General features: G+C 35.6%; 1 long non-coding RNA gene across 2 annotated transcripts in view; it reads right to left on the bottom strand.

Annotated features, from left to right (window-relative positions):
• Window positions 1-2,034: 2,034 nt before the first annotated feature.
• LOC145668625 (uncharacterized) overlaps window positions 2,035-9,533 on the bottom strand; it is a 67,464-nt gene continuing 59,965 nt past the window's right edge. For both annotated transcript variants that reach the window (XR_014128052.1, XR_014128051.1), the window contains one exon: window positions 2,035-3,563. This is a non-coding gene — a long non-coding RNA (uncharacterized LOC145668625). The remainder of the gene's footprint in view (window positions 3,564-9,533) is intronic.

Raw genomic sequence — 9,533 nt, 5'->3', positions numbered from 1 at the left:
ATAATAATAATAATAATAATAATAATAATAATAATAATAATAATAATAATAATAATAATAATAATAATAATAATAACTATGTGAGGAATATCATGAATTACAAAAGATTGAAAGGATTAGTACTTCTTTGCCTCGAATAGTTCCTGGCTTAGTACCTGGACTTGGCAGAAGTAATAGATAACTTTGCCGAAGTCAAAGCAGGAAGGAGGAATTTAAGGTATGAAAAATGTTATGGAGCATCACATTTATAAAAATATTAACTTAGAAATAAATCGTATAAATTTTGCATATAAATTAGATTTAGAATTGCGTACTTCTAATATGCAGAGCACAAAAGTAATTATATTATTATAAAATTTCAGTGGTAGAGCGTTCACCTCTAATGCATGGGGTTCTTGGTTCGACCCCAGCTCGCGCCAAGTGTGCTTTGTGTTGGACAAACACCGTGCTCGTGGGTTTTCTCGGGGTTCTCCCTTTTCCTCCTATTTTCTTCATTCCACCATTTCATTAATTTCTATTATCACCGTCTTCTTTAGCCTAGTCGGCGTAAAAGTGGCACGTAAAACTTAAAGACTTCATTTCATTCCATTATAAAATTTGTAAGGATGTTAACTGTCAGGTATAGAAACCAAAAATGGGAGCCATCCTAAAAGTTTGTCAGGGACCTGCAAACTTCTATTTACGCCCCTGCCTCCGTCCTTCACTTGTGTCTATAAACGGACATGACGCACTGTGTAGACAACAGAGTTCTAGCTGGTATTTTCAACGAACTTAAAAAGTTCGTTACTGGATTCTCTATGTCTCTGTGAGTATGTGTGTGTGTTGTGTCTGTCTGTTAGTTGCGATGTTTTCAATTTTGAGCCCTCCGTTCGATAGAACATCAAAAACTATCTGAGAAAGTGATGGAATTTTTCGCACCACTCTTACCGTTCCCGAGATATTGGCCAAAAAAAGTTCCGATTTCAGAAGATTTAAGAAGCCATATCTCTAGAACCGTAAGTCATAGAGAGATCACATTCGGTTGATTAATACCTAAGAGGAAGGTGAACATTTTGGTACCAAATAGTAACCGTTAAAGCTGCCAACCGGCGACCCTTCCCCAGATATTCTCAACATCCTTGGTTGCACCAAGATGAACTCTTCTTAAATTGACTTTGGTCCTTGTGCCGTGCGCAGACCAATCAACTTTCTTTTCAGGATGGTAACAACTATTTCGTTCCTTCTCAGGAAATTTTTTCGTTACTACGTATGCCCAAAATTTAATCTTAAGAGTCTTTGGCGCCCGTTAGGTTTTCCACCGGTCATCTAGATTTGTTTCGAGGGAAAACCTTTCCGGGCCCTTTATAAACTGCTGTTTTGGGCTCTATCGGCATCTTGCTTGGGCACCTCTTGGATGTTTTAGGCTCTATCGACAACTCTTGGATCTCGTGCGCAATCACCTAGGCACGACTGATCCGATTGGACATTCTCTCTGCCCTTGCATCCCTCAAGGTCGTACTATCTATCTTGATCGCAATATCTTTAAGATCCAGAGCTCCGAGCTTGATTCCCGGTAACTCCTTGCCGTCACTTACCCGACTTCCTAGTGAAGTCATCCTATCTTACCCTCTTGGCTAACTTAACACTGTTTAATACCAGTTATTGATTCAATAATTATGCGTCATGAGTTATTGACTCAATAATTATTGCGTCATTACTTATTGATTCAATAATTATTGAATCAATAACTAATTATGCAATAATTATTGAATCAATAACAAATGATTCAATTATTGTTGAATCAATAACTAATGATACAATAATTATTGAATTAATAAGTAATGATTCAATATTTATTGAATCAATAACTAATGATACAATAATTATTGAATTAATAACTAATGATTCAATAATTATTGAATTAATAACTAATGATTCCATAATTGTTGAATCAATAATTGGTATTGATATTGAAAAAATTAATTATTTTTAAGTTCGTTATGGCAATGCTCTTCGAACATTCTCAATTGGTTTATTATTGAATTAGTCTACATATCTTGTGTAATTACTTGCGTATCCTTATACGTTGATAAATGCTCCTCGTTGTATTCGTACAATCACTTTACTATTTTATCATGAATTAAATAACACACCCAAAAAAAACTATTTGAGATCTAAGACTTGGTAGAACTGGTATTGCCCACGAGACACAAGAAATGTCTCGTCTCGTCTCGAATATGAAAATGCATTTTTCGTCTCCTTTTCTGTCGACAGGGATCTACACTTAAGCACAATCACAGAAGATTTTATGTATGGTTAACATGCATCGGTGAGATTCAAGGCGGCCAACAGATATACTCCTAGTAAAACAATAGTGGCTCATGATTATTTGTTCAATTTTAGGGTCACTGAAATAATAAACAAAAATTAAGGATCCCTAAATTGAACTTTAAACAGTGTTCGAAGTGGGAAAAAAAAAGCAGAGGCGGTATGTTTTATTACGATTTTGACTTGACATACAGCCTATCTAAATGTTGAAATATAATAGGGTATGTTGTCTAAAAGATTGCATTTTTATTTATATAATGATTGAAAACTATTGAAGAGCTTCTATGTAGTTACAGAGGGGACATGGAGAGACTTTGATACTCCACCAACAACTTTCCAAAAAAAATAAATAAATAAAATAAAATAAAATATCCCCGTATGTTGTATTATAGAGAACTGTACGCTCTATAATACAACCTCAATAACCGAGTTTTTACCTTAACATTGCGAGAAAGTTAAAAGCTGAAAGTTGAATGCATTATGGCGGTTCTGATTCCACCTTAAACTGTAAGTTTGGTGGTGAAAAGGAACCTTAAACTTCAAGAAACGAACGAACAGACAACTAGTTATAGTAGAGAATCTCAAAGTAGAAAGTTGAAATAGGTAGATTATACAACTGAATGGGATAAACATTATATACATTTTGATAGGTTATGGACTATAGATCTATTATTATAAAATATTCTTGATAGCTATAAGTTATTTGAAAAATAAGTAATACGTATTTTCTTTTATTACTAGACTAATTATCCTTATTGTAAAATCAAGACGTCTCAGTCTGTCAGTCACGTTTCTGACCACAGTCACCAAGGAAGTCACTAGCATGCACGCAATTTGCCGACGAGCCTAAGACTTCAGGAGAACAACTAGTCAATATAAAATTGTGGTAACTTTTATTAATAATATTTTAAAAAATATAAGTATACAGCTATATACTCAAAATATTAAAATAAAACACGATAAATTTCCTTTGGCAGGATACAAGATACAGAACGTCCTGACTAACAACAGTGCTAGTACTGTCCATGAGACAAGAAATGTATTTTCAAATTCGAGACGACACGAGAAATTACACATGTCTCGAGGAGAACACCACAATCTTCTATGTTTTTAATAATCCCACAGGAATAATTGGTGGGGTAGGTCAGAAAAGCGGGCTGGCGATGAATTTTCTGTACATCGGGCGGAATACAGGCGTATGCACCAAATTCCTTACTCCAGAGGGATGCTACTAGTCGCCATTTCAGAAAATCAATCTGTAAGAAGAAGAAAAAAAAACTTTAAAACATTGCAATATGCCATTATTCTTCATACTACAAGTTAAATCTGTCAGAAAATGCACTTCCACTTGAAGTTATGATGATTAAAACTGTGGTTTACTATTTATGTATCGGTAATTTGGAAATTTAATACATGTATTAGACAAAGCGCAGGTCTAATACGTATTTCATTTCTATCTTCATTGATCTTCAACTGTTTCTACGCTACAGAAAGAGTTTATGATGTTCATTACAAATCTCAGTACTACTCCCTGTTCAGCGTAAGCTTCAAACTCCGATAAACAAAATATTAGTATCCTTCCGCTCGTCACAAATACAATTGGCTAGTGCTGTATCACTCCCCAGGGGGAGGAGCAAATTATACAGTGCATTCTGACAATACTTCCTCGTGTTGTACAGATGCTTAGGGCAGCAGCAGAAAAGAAAGAAAAAGACTTGAAAGATAAGTTTATATTTATCTGGTAAGCAATTGTTGCTTAGTGAGGATAGGTTTCCCGTGTTGGTGTTTCACCACAACACTCGCGGAACTGGGATTCATGTGAGACATCTTTCAAACTTAAAAGCAGAATACGCTTCCTCAGTTGAATTGGCGCCACAATTACTGCGCATGCTTAGTGTTTATTTCTATTGTTTCATTAACCACTCTTGATTGCAGTATTATTAGATAATCTGTATTATATTTTTGTCATTTATAATAATGTAGTAGCTTTATATGGAGCTTCATAGTAAAAGTAATAATCAAATCATATGAACTATTTTGCGGAGGAATACAAGCGTTTGTAGGCCAACAGCAAATCAGCGAGATTTAGATTCACGTGGCTTTGTTTATCGCAGTTTAGAGCTTAGGCCGAACAGGGTTTCTATTTCAAGTGTGGAGTTTTCCCGTATCTCCCTCGAAAGAGGAGGGTCAAGTTGCTTTGACCGAGGGACAGGGTTGCCAAATTGACAGGCTTCCCTGTGCACTGCCTTGTTAGCCATTCTAAGTAGCTTACGATCTTCACTCACCAAGACCAAACAACTGAATGACAAATTGGCAACACAGCCGAGTTCATTCATTTCTCCCTCCAAAGCAACAGGAAGGGGACGGCGGGGGTGGAGCTGAAATATGTTTGACATATTTTCCGAGAACACCTTGAAATAGAAAGACTCTAACTGTTTCCGTATCGAAACATGCAAGTAATATTTGCAAGATTTTAAAGAAAATCTAGACGATGATTGAAAGCGGCAAGATAGAAGTCAATCGAAGTAAAATTTAGAGCATTAATATTATTATTTTCAAAAAAATCTTGACAATACTTAGGAACGATAATCTGCATTACCTAAGGGAATTCTTATATCAAACGGAAAAAAATCTTGAAATGTATTGCCAACTATTGCATACTATTTTGCAGAGGAGTACAAGCGTTTGTAGGCCAACAGCAAATCAGCGAGATTTAGTTTCACGTGGCTTTGTTTATCGCAGTTTAGAGCTTAGGCCGAACAGGGTTTAGAGGCCTCTTTGTTTCAAGTATGGAGTTAACAGGGTTTAGAGCCTAGGAACCCTCTTTTGCCTTTATGTCCATGTAAGATACGATTCAGATTTGTCGAAAGGTAGCTATACCGCCACTACTCAAAAACTACATTGATTCTTATTTTCCGTATCTTGGAATAGTCGGAATTATCAATAATCATAGGCGCCGACTTTGGGGGGGCAGGACACTTTTGGCCCCCCCAATATTTAAAGGTGGGGTCCTCGCCCCCCCAATATAATCCAGTTGAGGAAGCATTACCAAAGAGGAGCAAGAATTTCTGTCGTAAATTACGTCGTGCTTTTAATTCAATATTAGGAACAGCATTCTTATCCGATAAAAAGCGCCGTTTTCAAATCGGCGTTTAACCTTTTTAGGATTTCCACTTTTTGAGGTAAATTTTAGACTTTCACTGAAACAGCTACTACTTTCTTACTATTTATTGTAGGATCGTGGTTTATACCTCGTTTTTCTCAGGATAGATCATACTTTCCAACGGTAGCACTCTCTTGTCCGTATCATATACCAGAAATAAGAATTTTTTTTTAAAAAAAACGAATTTTTCGAAAAAAAATTTGAAATTTTTGTGCCCTCAGGCTGGGGCCTGGGTTCACGTAGGGATCTGAATTTTTAAAAAGAATCTTTTTTTATATATAATACGTGCGCAAAATTTCGTTCTTGTATCTTGAAAACTGAGGTCGGGAGAAATTTTTGAAAGTCTGAAGATGACCCATCTTTTCATATATGTATAGAAATAGAGGAAGTTCGGATATTATGGAATAGTCGGATAATATGGATTATCTCATTATCTCATCTGTAATGTGTTGCTTCCAAGCTGAGAGGAAAGAAACTACTACCTCACGTCCCCATGATGCTCTACAGTCAGTCTCCATGTGATTGTGACATTCGTTGTGTTGGTAGACGTGAAAATCTGATTTCTTATTCAGGAATACTTTCACAGGTAAGTGGTTTACAACCAGTATTTTCCTATTGAAATGTAATAGAACAACAATTCTTTATTTACTATGACGTTGGATATACAGAGTGGTATTTTGATAAGCGCCATTATTCTATACGCTTTCGAATGCTTTTAACAGCTCTTTCGTTTCCAAGCTGGCGTGGAGGACAATATGGAATACCCGCAAGAAAAGCATGTTATTCCGTATTCCGTATGGTATTCCGATTACAAAAATATTTATCGGTATTGTGCAATTAAACATACATTTATGAAGACAACAGTACTAAGTGTATTTTTTATTACAGCAAATTGTCTGATGATACAAGGGGTGAACTTGGGTCCAGGGTTCATCATGTTTAATGTGAGCACACAATGACTGTGCCGATCCTGAAGCAGAGTATTATATTTATGAATTTTGCAAGTAATCACAATCAGTTATGGCTTGGCATTTTCATATATTGTCACTATATTCATTGTATGTTCAACAGAGAACTTTTTTCTTTTCTATGTAGCATTTGTATTCCATATTACCCGACTATTTCATATTACCCTCCAAAGTGGTTTCTTTACAAATTATAAATTTTACCCACCCCTGTAACGAAACTTCTTTATCAAGATATACATAAATAAAACCAAATATGTAAGGCGTATAAATGTTTTCCTTTTTGTTTCAATGTGCAATTATTAACTGAGTTACAAGCGAAACAAAAATAGTATTCCATAATACCCGAACTTCCTCTATATATACCTAAATATAAAATATTTTTAAAAAATGTACTGCGTCATTCCTATATAGCCTAGAGTCATGATTGAAACGCCATTTTCTTCAGTATAATAAGCCCTTTCCAATGGTATTACTCACATGTCCGTATCATACACCTAAACCAGAGAATTAGGGAAAAACTCGGAAGTATTTTTGCAAATCCAACCAAAATATTTTCCCCCTCTGTTCTAGGCCTGGGTTGACGTAGGGATCTGAATTTTTCCCTAAAAATACATTGTTATGTACATAATAGGTGTGCAAAATTCCAATCTTGTATCTTAAAAACAAAGGGCAGAAAAATTGTTGAAAGTCTGAATTTAGGCTCTTCTTATACACACACACACACATACGTATATACTTTTCATAAAAATTTACTGCGTCATTACTATTTAGGCTAGAGTCATGGCTTAAACATTATTTTCTTTAGTATAACAAGCCCTTTCTAACGGCACCACACACATGTACGTATCGTATTTTTGAACCGGAAAAATCGGGAAAACTATTTTTAAAAAAAACATCAGCCCCTCGGAACATTTGCGGCCCTCGTGCCCGGCCCGGACTCGGCTTCACGTAGAGATCTCAGGAAAATTTGTGAAATATCCAAAGGTACATACGATTCCAATCTGATATCGTGAAAACTACAGGCGTGAAAATTTTTTGAAATTTGCCTTAAGAAGAAGTAAAAAGTATTAAAAGCATTATTATTTTGCAAGAAATAAAGTTATTATTTGCAATCATTAGCCACATATATCTTGTACGGAAAAAGGTATCTTCTAGTAGATTGGTATTTTGACTTTTACTTCTGAAAGTTTCAACCGTTTAGATTAAAAATTTAGGAAGATATATGCTTTTTAAAAATAACCCTTATTTTCTCCAAGACACAGGACTTTATTAATTTAAATATCCCCTAAGATCGAAAGTGTTAAAACCAGAAGTGGTTAATTTGTGATATTTCTGTTCTTTTTTAAGTTTTACGTCCCACGCTTATGCTGGCTACGCTAAAGGAGGCGGTGATGATGAGCAATGAATGAAATGATGGAATGAAGAAAGTGGGAGGAAACGGGAGAACCCCGAGGAAACCTATGCACAGGTGTTTGTCCACAACAAAGTTCACTTGGCGGGAGCAGGGTTTGAAGCCGGGACTCCATGCACCAGAAATGAACTCTCTATCACTGGGCCTTTCCGCACCCACTTGGTGCAGCCAAGTTGACCATCTGGTTCCGAAACGCATCTGAGGTGTTCTTTGTTCATCCTTGACTTGACTAATAAAAAAACGACTTAAGTACCTGTTATAGAACCTAAATAAGAGGTCAAAGACCATAGTACAACATGGTAACAAAAGTTACCAAAAATCCTAAAAGAGTTAATAGAGCACTGAAGCTTCAACCAACACTATGGTAACACTGATGTGAGAAGTGAAGATCAATGTGGTGCAGTGAAGTTCCCAGAATTTGAACTTGAATTTGTTTTAATGCGTTCACACAAATTTGACTTGGGTCATGAATTTAGCAACGGAGCGGATGTAGCAGACCGAGATCTGGAGGGAAGGGTGCCTTTATCCAGCAGTTGGTAGAAAACGGCTGAATATGATTATATATATTTATTCATTGTTTTGGCCCCCCCAATATTTTCTTCAAGTCGGCGCCTATGTCAATAATCCCATATTAATAACATAATTAATAAAAATAGAACAAATAGCTTGTTTCTAAGCACACAGATAATCATTCACCATCATCTACATGCACATCCATATCTATAGTAATATATAAAACCAGCAGAAGTAGTCGTTTTTCGCACGGGAAGAATAATGTTTATGCAAAATCTTTGAAATTTAGAGAAATGCGTGAAATATAGCCTATCATATAACGACAAGCAATGCCTTTCGCGTTGCCCCTATTAATTTTTAGGGCACAAACCTGGACGACAATACAGTAGTTGGTTTGCCTAACTTATATGTACTATCGTAGTTTGGAAACCACTATACATATACGTACTATAAAGTTTTACCCCATAAATCTCCCCTTCGAGGGGAAAATCAATAAAAATGGTTTTGTTAGATTTTCAGACAGAAATAAGTCACCTAAACCCACCAAATTTTGTATACACACAGATTTTCACCAGATCTAATCGTGTACGAAGCCACTTTTTTCTATTTTCGACCGAAGGGGGATTTGGGGCGGTCAAAACTTATACACAGTAACAATCTTTCTTAACAAGCCATCCTGCAGAAGCATCTATATAACATGCAACCATATTGTTTTGCATATGTAAGTTACTTTCATATCGTAATGGAGTTCTGAATCCTGTCAATCTATACTAAATATAAAAGAGTGAGCGTGCATGTGTGTGTGTGTGTGTGTGTGTGTGTGTGTCGATAACATTTAAGCACAAATTTAGGCAAAAAAAGGGGCATGTCAGGTGGCCGGGGAGTTAATAGGTTCAACGATGAAGAAATTGCTCTTCATTGTTTATTTCATTTATTTCTTTGTTTTCAAAGAGGTAATGCTGAAGGCGTTTGCTCTTGGTTATTGATTTCACTCCGTGTTGCTGGAGAATTCACACAGGTTCCGTATTAAAACCTGGCAACTATGAGTATTTACAATTAATATTTTATATAAAATTAAGTAATCTCATTTATTTTTTAAAATATACGAGTATTCATTTGGAAATAAGTATATGATAATTCCATGATATAATTTTTTGGATATTCAAATGTT

The sequence above is a fragment of the Thermobia domestica genome, chromosome 13, assembly GCF_964235325.1.
Source record: "Thermobia domestica chromosome 13, izTheDome1.hap1.1, whole genome shotgun sequence".
Taxonomy (NCBI): Eukaryota; Metazoa; Arthropoda; class Insecta; order Zygentoma; family Lepismatidae; genus Thermobia; species Thermobia domestica.
This window is presented reverse-complemented; position numbering and strand designations above follow the sequence as displayed.